This window comes from Rattus rattus, chromosome X (assembly GCF_011064425.1).
Source record: "Rattus rattus isolate New Zealand chromosome X, Rrattus_CSIRO_v1, whole genome shotgun sequence".
In the NCBI taxonomy this organism is placed as follows: Eukaryota; Metazoa; Chordata; class Mammalia; order Rodentia; family Muridae; genus Rattus; species Rattus rattus.
The window spans coordinates 31,545,739-31,555,505 of NC_046172.1; the positions used below are offsets into that span (position 1 = coordinate 31,545,739).

General features: G+C 40.7%; 1 pseudogene; it reads right to left on the bottom strand.

The window, feature by feature from the left end:
* Positions 1-1,325: 1,325 nt before the first annotated feature.
* On the bottom strand, positions 1,326-4,206 carry LOC116887816 (annotated as a pseudogene).
* Between the last annotated feature and the right edge of the window lie 5,561 nt (positions 4,207-9,767).

Below are 9,767 nucleotides of genomic sequence, written 5' to 3' on the forward strand. Positions count from 1 at the left end.
CACAGGCATTCCTCTTAATATTTTGAAAACAAAATTGTTGTAGATTTATTAAATAGTTAAAGTTTTCTTTAACTATTTGGAGGGACTGGTTCTTTACTCAAAATGTCACCTGTCAATATTCAGTATCAAAACAGTTGCACTATAGGGTCCTCTTTCTCCACTGGGAGGAGAATACAAACTAGCCAGGAATCTGCAGGGTGCCCACCTAACAGGCTGAGAAGAAACCACCTAAACATAGCAATTGGTGGGGACACTTGAAATATGAGCACACCACGAGCCCATAGACTGCAAAAAGTTCTTACAGTCAATGGGTTAGCCAAGGTAAGCCAACCTCCCCCAAACGAATTCCAAAATAATATAAAATTTAATAAATTCTTTTTTTAACATAAGCTGTTCAAGATTTCTCCAGCACTGACTGATACAGAGCACAAAGAGATGACACTTTAGAGACAACAGCTTCAGGAAAGAGGAATGAGATGACTTTCATGTGGCTAAATCAGTGGCACAAACATAATTTCCTTCTTTGTCTCCCTTGGGGGCAGGTGAACACTAAGAGGTCACCACAACGCTAAGGGGCAGCGTGATACATTTTTGAGCATTTGGGAAAGGAGTAAGAGCTGAGACAAAGCTCGGGCTCAGGGCTGGGGCTGAAAGGTAGGGCTCAGGGCTGAAGGCTTGAACGCTTGCCTAACATGCACGAGGCCCTGGGAGGTGGGGGCGTCTCAGATGACTCACTGTCTTATTTGGTCACATTGGATGTAAAGAGTAAAAAAGAAAAATAAGTGTAACTTGTTCAAAGATATCAAAGCTCAAAACCTTCACAGCCCGGACTGTTATTTTTTTTCTAACTTCCTAGAATCCCCCTGTTGTTTGGCTAGGTTGTTGGTGCAGAGCACTGAAGTCTCCCACAGTGGAGTCTGCCTGGGCTCTCCTGGCTCTCAGTAAGGCAGGCCCATTCCTGTGTTTCTCCTCCATTATGCTAAGATGTGCTGCTCCAAGCTGCACAAGTGCTTGGAATGTTAAAAATGGTTGCTAAGACAAAAAGTAATCACAATATGCATCACAACTGCATTGAAGGCACTTTGCGTTGTGCTTACATTCTATAGGTGTATTTAGTTCAGTGCTAAGCTGGGAACTCTGGTAAAAGCTTGACACAGTTTAATGAAAAGGCAAGAGGGGTAGAAAGAAAGGTGGCAGGAGGGAAAGCAGCCTTCAGTTAAAGAGCTTGGCCCTCAGTTTCAAGGTCAGCTTTAGGGAGGTTGGCCTCAGTCAGAGTTCAGGTTAGAGGCAGGAGCAGCCACCAGGCAGTGCAGGAATTGGGAGGTCTACATCTCGATCAGGTCCAGCAGGGTCTAGTCCAGCATCCTTTGTGTATAGAGATGCTCCTCTTTGGTGCACTTCAGCTTATCTCCCAAGTCATCAATGGTCTTTTCCAGTTTGGCTACCAATCTTTCAGCAAACTCAGCCAGGGTTTCCGCCTCCTTCCTTGGGTTTATCAGTTAAGAATCGTTATTTCTTCTTCATACTTGTCTTCTTTTTGAGAGTACTTTTCTTCAGCAGCACTTAGACACTTCAGGTTCTGGTCCATCAATCTGATCTGCTCATCCATCTCTCGGCAACGGGACTCTGCCAGCTCAGCACGTTCCTCCATGCGTTCCAAGTCTCCTTCGATAATCACCGTTTATGAGCCACCTCTTCATACTTCCTTCCTCTTCTTCTGCAATGTGCTTCCTTTAGCTGGATTTTAGAATTCCATCTTTTTTTCATCTTTTTAGAGCCTGTTTTTTTTATCACTTTCTACCTCTCTCGATTCTCATCAGCAGCCTTTCTGCTTCCCTTCCAGCTTCTACAAAGCAGTGGCAAGATGCTCCTGGGCTTGGTCTAGCTCCTCTTCAACCAGCTGGATCCTGCGGTTCAAGGAGACCACCTCAGAGTCAACCTACTCCTTAGCCCGCCTTTCTCCCTCCACTTCCTGCTGCAGGCACTTGGCCCTCTCCTCCCCATGATCAGCTACTGATGCAGAACCTGGGTCTTGCACTTTACTGCCTTGGTGGTGGTGCTCCCAGCCGTGGTGTCTACCCAGCTGCTTCTGGAAATCAGGTTACTACCTCCTCTGCTGGGCGTTGTAGCCACTTTCCCCACATTTTTCTTTTTCGCATAAAATTGACTGATGACCTAGTTGTTTGAGGTTAAAGCATATTAATTGAACGGAGTACCTTGAATATTTGATGAGTTCTATCTCTGGAAATTACTTTAGAGGTCAACTCATGACTTGCATTGGTTGTGGTGGCACAGCGCCCACAGGATTTGCTGAAGGAGGCAGGCAGGAGGACCATGACCCTACATCTTCATCTGAAGGCTGTCAGCAGAATACTGACTTACAGGCAGATAGGATGAGAGTCTTATAACCAACATCCAAAGTGACACACCTACTCCAACAGGACCACACCTCCTAATAGTGCCACTCCCTGGCCCAAGCATATACAAACCATCACATTAGCCTTTTATACTCTTAAAGATTGTACATGTGTATTGAGTTTTGAGTTCCTTCCTAGAAACTTTGTTTTCTAAAGTCTCTTTTCAAATATTATCAGTAAGCCATTTTAAGAACATCAATTCATTAACGTGAGGCAGATCTGTCAGGAGGCAGATCTGACCCCATATCAATTAACCACGGTAATCTCAGGCTCAAGGCAGGATTCAGTGACAGACTCTCTAACAATTCTAGGCACTAGGTCTGCATTTGAAGACTTTAGTGCCAAGCAACAGTCATTTTCTAAACACCAGCTAGCTCTCTACAATGGTCTGATGTATATACACTCCTATTTTAGTCTTTTGAAAAACTTTTCATTGATTCTTACTGAATTTTACATCATGATCATGACTTCGATCCCACTCATCTCCCTGTCTCTTTGTATAACCTCAACCCCTAAATAAAATAAGCTTTAATACTAATACTAATACTACTAATAATACATCTTGTAGAAGCTATAGCGTGCCCCAGGGTATCACACAGTATACCCTTTTGTCCACACATATTTACTTGGAAATGTTCGTTGGAATGAATCATTGGTCTGGTTCAAGACCTCTGGCTTCTGCTATACTATCATTACTGGTTTCTCACCTGGTAACCTCTCAGATATCCTGTTGTTTCCCTGTGTCATGAAGATCCTGCAGTTTTGGAACTACAGAACTAACCTTTTAATGCACTCTAGCAGATGGGGTAGATGTTGGGGCAGATCAACTCATAATCCTGGATTTAGACTTGTAAGGTAGCTGAGTTGTTCAGCTGTCAGTTCTCCTGCCCATACCACCAGTGTGAGCTCTCCAGCACCGACCCAGCTAGCTTACCAAATGCTGTAGCCAGTAAGGGGCAAGACCAGCTCCCCTGGTCTCATGCCATTGGTGTCAGCTCACCACAGCCTTCACAGCCAGGGTCTACTGTGCTGTCCAGACCAGGTGCGGGAACTGTTTCAACCTGTGAAGGGTGGAGCCGCCTCAGGACCTTATGGCTGTGAGTGGTAAGGAGCAAGGTGGGGTAGAGCATCTCTCCCTCATCCAAGCCACCCAAAGGTGTGGTCTGTTCTAGGGCAGGGCCTGCTCTCCCACACTCTTTTCTTCAGAGCTGGCTCCCTGCTCTCCACTATTTAGAGTCAGCTCTACTGCTGTGCAGGGCCAGCTGTCTTGAATATGGTGGCCTAGCTAGGCCAGCTCAGCAGAGTGCCTCAGGCAGCAGTCCAGACCAGGGACATCTGCATGGTGTTTGGTGGTAACGTAGGCCCAGATCATCAACATAGTCTTTAATAGGGTCATAGATCCAGACATGGTCCCTGGCAGCAACATTGGTCCAGATGTCTCCATGGCCTCAGGTAGCAGCCCTGGGTTCTCATCATGTCTCCCCATACCCATGGTAGCCCAGCTATTAGACATCCACATGGTCTCCACTGGAAGCCCAGACCATGGACATTCACTTGGTCTTTGGTAGTAACTGGGGCGACAGAATCGACCCAGACCTCAACTGCAGCAGAACCACAGACCCATACATGGCCCTTGGTGGCAGCCCTGGCAAAGAACTTACTATGGTCTCCTTATATCTCCTTGTTCCTCACTGATGTTGAGTCTCTGGTTCCACTTTTCCCACAGGGTACAAACCCCTGGACTTTGCTTTTTCTCCCATCTTTCTACTGAGTACTCCATTTTCGCCATCTTTTCATCACAGTTGCCACTAGGTGTCTCTTTTTCATACCATGGGGCCTTTCAATTTTGTTGTAGCCCCTGACCAGCTTTTACAGACACAGATCCAGCTAACTCATGAAGTTTCACAGACTAGTGCAGCAGTTGAAAACCCAGCCTTCATATAAGCCCCTTCATGTGTAAGATCTAGGCCTGCCAGAGCAAGGGCAACCACTGATGGCCCAGTATGCTGTCAGTGTAGCTAACAATGTCTTATATTTCAATCTCATATAGGTACTATGTTAGGGACTGTAGGCCTAGCTTTTAGGACTACCTAAGCTTCTAAGTCATAGACATTAATTCTGTACTAGCCTTAGTTACCTCAGGCATGGGACTAGCATCTATAAATCCAGCCTTCAGAGAAGCTACCCTAGATGTAAATTCAAGTGTTAGTGCTAAAGAATGGCCCTGAATCTTTAGTCTGTAAGTCAAATCCTACAAATCACACTTCAGCAGATCCAGGGCCTAATAATCCCTGCACATTCCAGTGTCAGGTACAAAAGCTACCAAGGTGGACTAGAATTCTTAGCTAGCATCCAAACACATCTGTTCCAGGCCAAACTGCATGATCCCATAGTGCATTTTAATAGCAGACATAATCAATAGTCATGTAGAAGAGAGAACCAATGAACTGATTGGTGAAGGGAGATCATTTGAAATTAGTAATCAAAGAAACAACAACAACAAAACAAAAAGGAGTGAAGTAGCCAATGATAATCACGGAGCATTATCAAGCAAAAGTAGAGTACTCATCAAAAAGAGCACAGAAAGAGAGGGGCAAGGACTTATTTAAAGAGATAATGAAAGAAAACATGTCATAACAGGAGATAGAAACTGATGTTTAGGCTCATAAAACACAAACAATGGAAAAGTTATTTAACATATAGGGCTCTTTGTAAAGACACAATACAGTCAAATTATCAAATGTTAAAGACAAGGAAGAATAGAGAATAGCCAAATAATCACAACTTACCTATAGAGTAATGAATGGATTTATGGGTAGAACCCAGAACACATTTTTAGGACCTAGGAAGCAGCAGCAAGAGGCTTGTTGAACTTGTTTATACTGCAATTGTAGGTGTTTATTATTTGTTTATTTACAATCCAGAAGTCTGCCTCCCTACCCAATCCCCCACCCCTTGCAGTTCCCACTGCCTCTCCCTTCCTTTCACCTCTGAGATCAGCCCCTTTGAATATCCCTATTTAGTCAGGCCAGGCAGCATTCTGCTATATATGTGCCAGGAGCCTTGACCAACCCATGATGCTCTTTGGCTGGTGGCCAAGTCCCTGGAAGCTCTCAGGGGTCCAGGTTAGTTGACACTTTCAGTCTTTCTATGGGATTGTCCTCGCCTTCATTCATTCTCCTGGCTCTCTGGACCCCTCTCCTGTCCATCCCTATACCCGATCCTGCCCTCCAGTTCCCCTCCCTGCTTCCCCCACCCAGTTTCCTCCCTCTTTCTGCTTCCCATGACTATTTTGTTCTTTCTTTTAAGTGGGATTCAAATATCCTCACTTGGGCCTTCTTTCTTGTTGAACTTCTTTGGATCTGTGGGATATATCACTGGTATTCTGTGCTTTTGGCTAATATCCACTTATCAGTGAGTATGTAGCGTGCTTGTCTTTTTGGTCTGAGTTACATCACTCAGGAAGGTATTTTCTAGTTCTATACATTTGACTGTGAAATTCATGATTTCCTTCTTTTTAATAGCTGAATCATATCTTATGGTTTAAATGTACCATATTTTGTGTACCCATTCTTGAGTTTAGGGCCATCTACATGGATTGCTTCCAGTTTCTGGCTATTATGAATAAAGCTGCTATGAATAAAGTAGAGCATGTGTCTTTGGGATATGGTAGAGTATCTTGGGTATGTAGATGGGTCCTTCAGGTAGAACTATTTCCAGTATCTGAGAAACTACCAGATTGATTTCCAGAGTTGTTTTACAAGTCGGCAATCCCACCAGCAGTGGATGAGGGTTCTCCTTCTTCTACTGGTCTTGGCCAGTGCAATATGGACTCTTGGAGTTGTTTTGATTTCTATTTCCTGATGACTAAGGATGTTAAACATTTGTTTAGGTGCTTCTCAGCCATTTGCAAATCCTTATTGAGAATTTTATGTTTAACTCTGTATACCATTTGCTTTGGGGGGGTTGGCTATTTTTTTTTTTTAGTCTACCTTTTTTTTGAGTTCTTCATATATTTTGGACATCAGCCCTCTGTTGAATGCTTGGCTACCATTTTGTACTATTGACAGTGTCCTTTGTCTTACAAAAGATTTGCAGTTTTATGAAGACCCATTTATCAATTAATGACCCTAGAGGCTGAGCCTTTGGTGATTTGTTCATAAAATTTTCTCCTGTGCCAATGCTTTCAAGGGTGTTTCCCATTTTCTCATCTACTAGTTTCAGTGTATTTGGTTTCATATTGAGGTTCTTGATCCACTTGGATATGAGCTTTGTGCAGGATGACAAATATAGATATATTTTCACTCTTTTAATGCAGTTATCCAGTTAGGTCAGCACTATTTGTTGATGGGGCTCTCCTTTTTTCCCCAATGTATGAGTTTTGCTTCTTTGTCAAAAATAAAGTGTCCATAGATATGTGAGTTTATCTGAGTCTTCAATTCTGTTCCATTGAGAAACCTCTCTGTTTTTGTACAAATACCATGCAGTTTTTACTATTTCTCTGTAGCATAACTTGAGGTCAGTGATGGTGATTCCTTCAAAAGATCTTTTATTGTTCAATTGTTAGCTATCCTGTTTTTTGATTGTTTGTTTGTTTTGTTTTTCCATATGAAGTTGAGAATTGCTCTTTCAAGGTCTTTAAAATATTGTGTTGGAATTTTGATGGGGATTGCATTGAATCTGTAGATTCCTTTTGGTAAGATGACCATTTTTACTATGTTAACCCTACATATCCATGAATATGGGAGATCTTCCCACCTTCTGAGGTCATCTTCAATTGTTTTCTTCAGTGACTTGAATGTAGTTCTTGTCATATAGATCTTTCACTTGCTAGGTTAGAGTTATACCAGGATATTTTATATTATTTGTGGTTATTGTGAAGGGTGTTGTTTCCCTAATTCCTTTCTTGTCCTGTTTATCAATTGCTTAATGGAGGATTACTGGTTTTTTTGACTTAATTTTATATCCAGCTACTTTGCTGAATTTGTTTATCAGCTGTAGTTCTCTGGTAGAATATTTCAATCTTCTTGTATCTGTTGAGGCTTGCTTTGTGCCAAATTATACGGTAAATTTTGCAGAAGGTTCCATGAGGTCCTGAGAAGAACATATTTTTTTTTAGTTTTGGGTAGAAAGTTTCTGTAGATTTGTTAAGTCCATTCAGTTCATGACATCTGTTAGTTTCATTGTATCTCTGTTTAGTTTCTGTTTTGATGACCTACCCTTAGTGAGAATGGACTGTTAAAGTCTCCCAATATTATTGTGTGAGGTTCAATGTGTGTTTTGAATTTTAGTAAAGTTTTTTTTTTTTTACTACAAATTTTGTTGCTCTTGTATTTGGGACATAGATGTTGAGAATTAAGATTTCATCTTAGTGGATTTTTCCTTTTGATGAATATGAAGTGTCCTTCCCTATTTCTTTTGCTTACTTTTGGTTGAAAGTCTATTTTATTAGCAATTACAGTGTCTACTCCAGCTTGGTAATGTTTGCTTGGAATACCTTTTTCCATTCCTTTACTCTGCAGTATTGTTTAACATTGTACTTGACACATGCATCTTTCATGGAGCATAATGGTGGATAATGTTTACATATCTAGGCTGTTACCCTGTTTCATTTTATTGGGGAATTGAATCCATTGAATTTGAAAGATATTAATGCCTAATGAATGTTAGTTCCTGTCATTTTGTTGTTGGAGGAAGTACTGTGTCTGTTTCATTTTCTTCTTTTGGGTTTTCTGTAAGAAGATTAATTCCTTGTGTGGAGTTCTCCTCCTTCTGTTGGAGTTTTTTTTTTCTAGTATTCTTTGCAGGGCTGGACTAGTAGAAAGATATTATTTAAATTTGGTTTGTCATAGAAAATCTTGGTTTCTTCATCTATGGTAATTGAGAATTTTTCTGGGTGTACTAGTCTGGGCTGGAATCCGTCGTCTCTTAGAGTCTTCCATAAATCTCTCCAGGATCTTCTGGCTTTTAGAGTATTGAGAAGTCAGGTGTAATTTTGATACATGGCCTTAATATGTTACATAGCCTTTCCCCTTACATGTTCTAGTGTTTGTTCTTTGTACATTTAGTGTTTTAATTATTATGTAGCAAGAGGATTTTCTTTTATGGTCCAATCTAATTGGTGTTCCATAGCTACTTCCTTTTAAAGGACCTCTATTATCTATGAGGATTTTTTTTCCAGCTCTTTTTGAACTCAGAGTCTTTCACCTTCTATTCCTATTATTCTTAGATTTGGTCTTTTCATTATGTCCCAAATATTCTTGGACTTTTTTAAGTTAGGTACTTTTATTTGCATTTTCTGATGTATCCGCTTTTCTTTTCTTTCTTTCTTTCTTTCTTTTCTTTTTCTTTCTTTTCTTTCTTTCTTTTCTTTTCTTTCTCTCTCCCCTCTCTTCTTTCTTCCTTCCTTCCTTCCTTCCTTCCTTCCTTCCTTCCTTCTTCCTTCCTCCCTTTCAGTTTCTTTCTTTTCTCTTTCTTCCTTTTTTGTATCTTCTATACCTGAGATTCTTTCTCCTATCACTTATATTCTCTTGGTGATGTTTGTATCTGTTGTTCCTGTTTCGCTCCCTAGGTTTTTCATCTCCAGAGCTGCCTCTTTCTTGGTTTTCTTCATTATTTCCACTTCCATTTGTAGGTCTTGGACCAATCTGTTCATTTCCTTCACCTGTTTGATTATATTTTCTGTGTTCTTTTAAAAATGAATTTATTTGTTTTCTCTTTAAAGACCTCTACCTGTTTGACTGTGTTTTCCTGCCTTTCTCTGAGGGAATTATTCATATACTTTTTAAAGGCCTCTATCATTGCAGGATTTACATATTCTGTGAATGTGAACTCAGGTTATAAGGTTTATACAGCAAGCTCCTTTATAAGTATACAAATGTCACACATAAAGAATAATAATCCTTTTTCTTTTTTTTTGGTTTTATATTATATGTTTCATAACAACTCACATATTTAATAGTAGCACATGATAGTATAGTGGGTTATAGAAGAAACCAAATATAAAATAGATTGGCAACCAACATAAAAATATCCTGCTTTTCAGAAAAGGAAACTTTGGAAAGGGTCATTCACTAAGATGCAGCATTGGCTGTTATATTAAGAATAAGAGTCTAAATATCATCCTGAGTGAGGTAACCCAATCACAGAAAAACACACGTGGTATGCACTTATTGGTAAGTGGATATTAGTTCAAGTGCTCGAATTACCCAAGATGAATGCATGGACCATATGAAACTCAAGAAGGATGACCAAAATGCGGATGCTTCATTCCTTAAAAAGGAGAACAAAAATATCCATAGGAGGGGATAGGGAGGCAACTTTTAGAGCAGAGACTGAAGGAACTGCCAT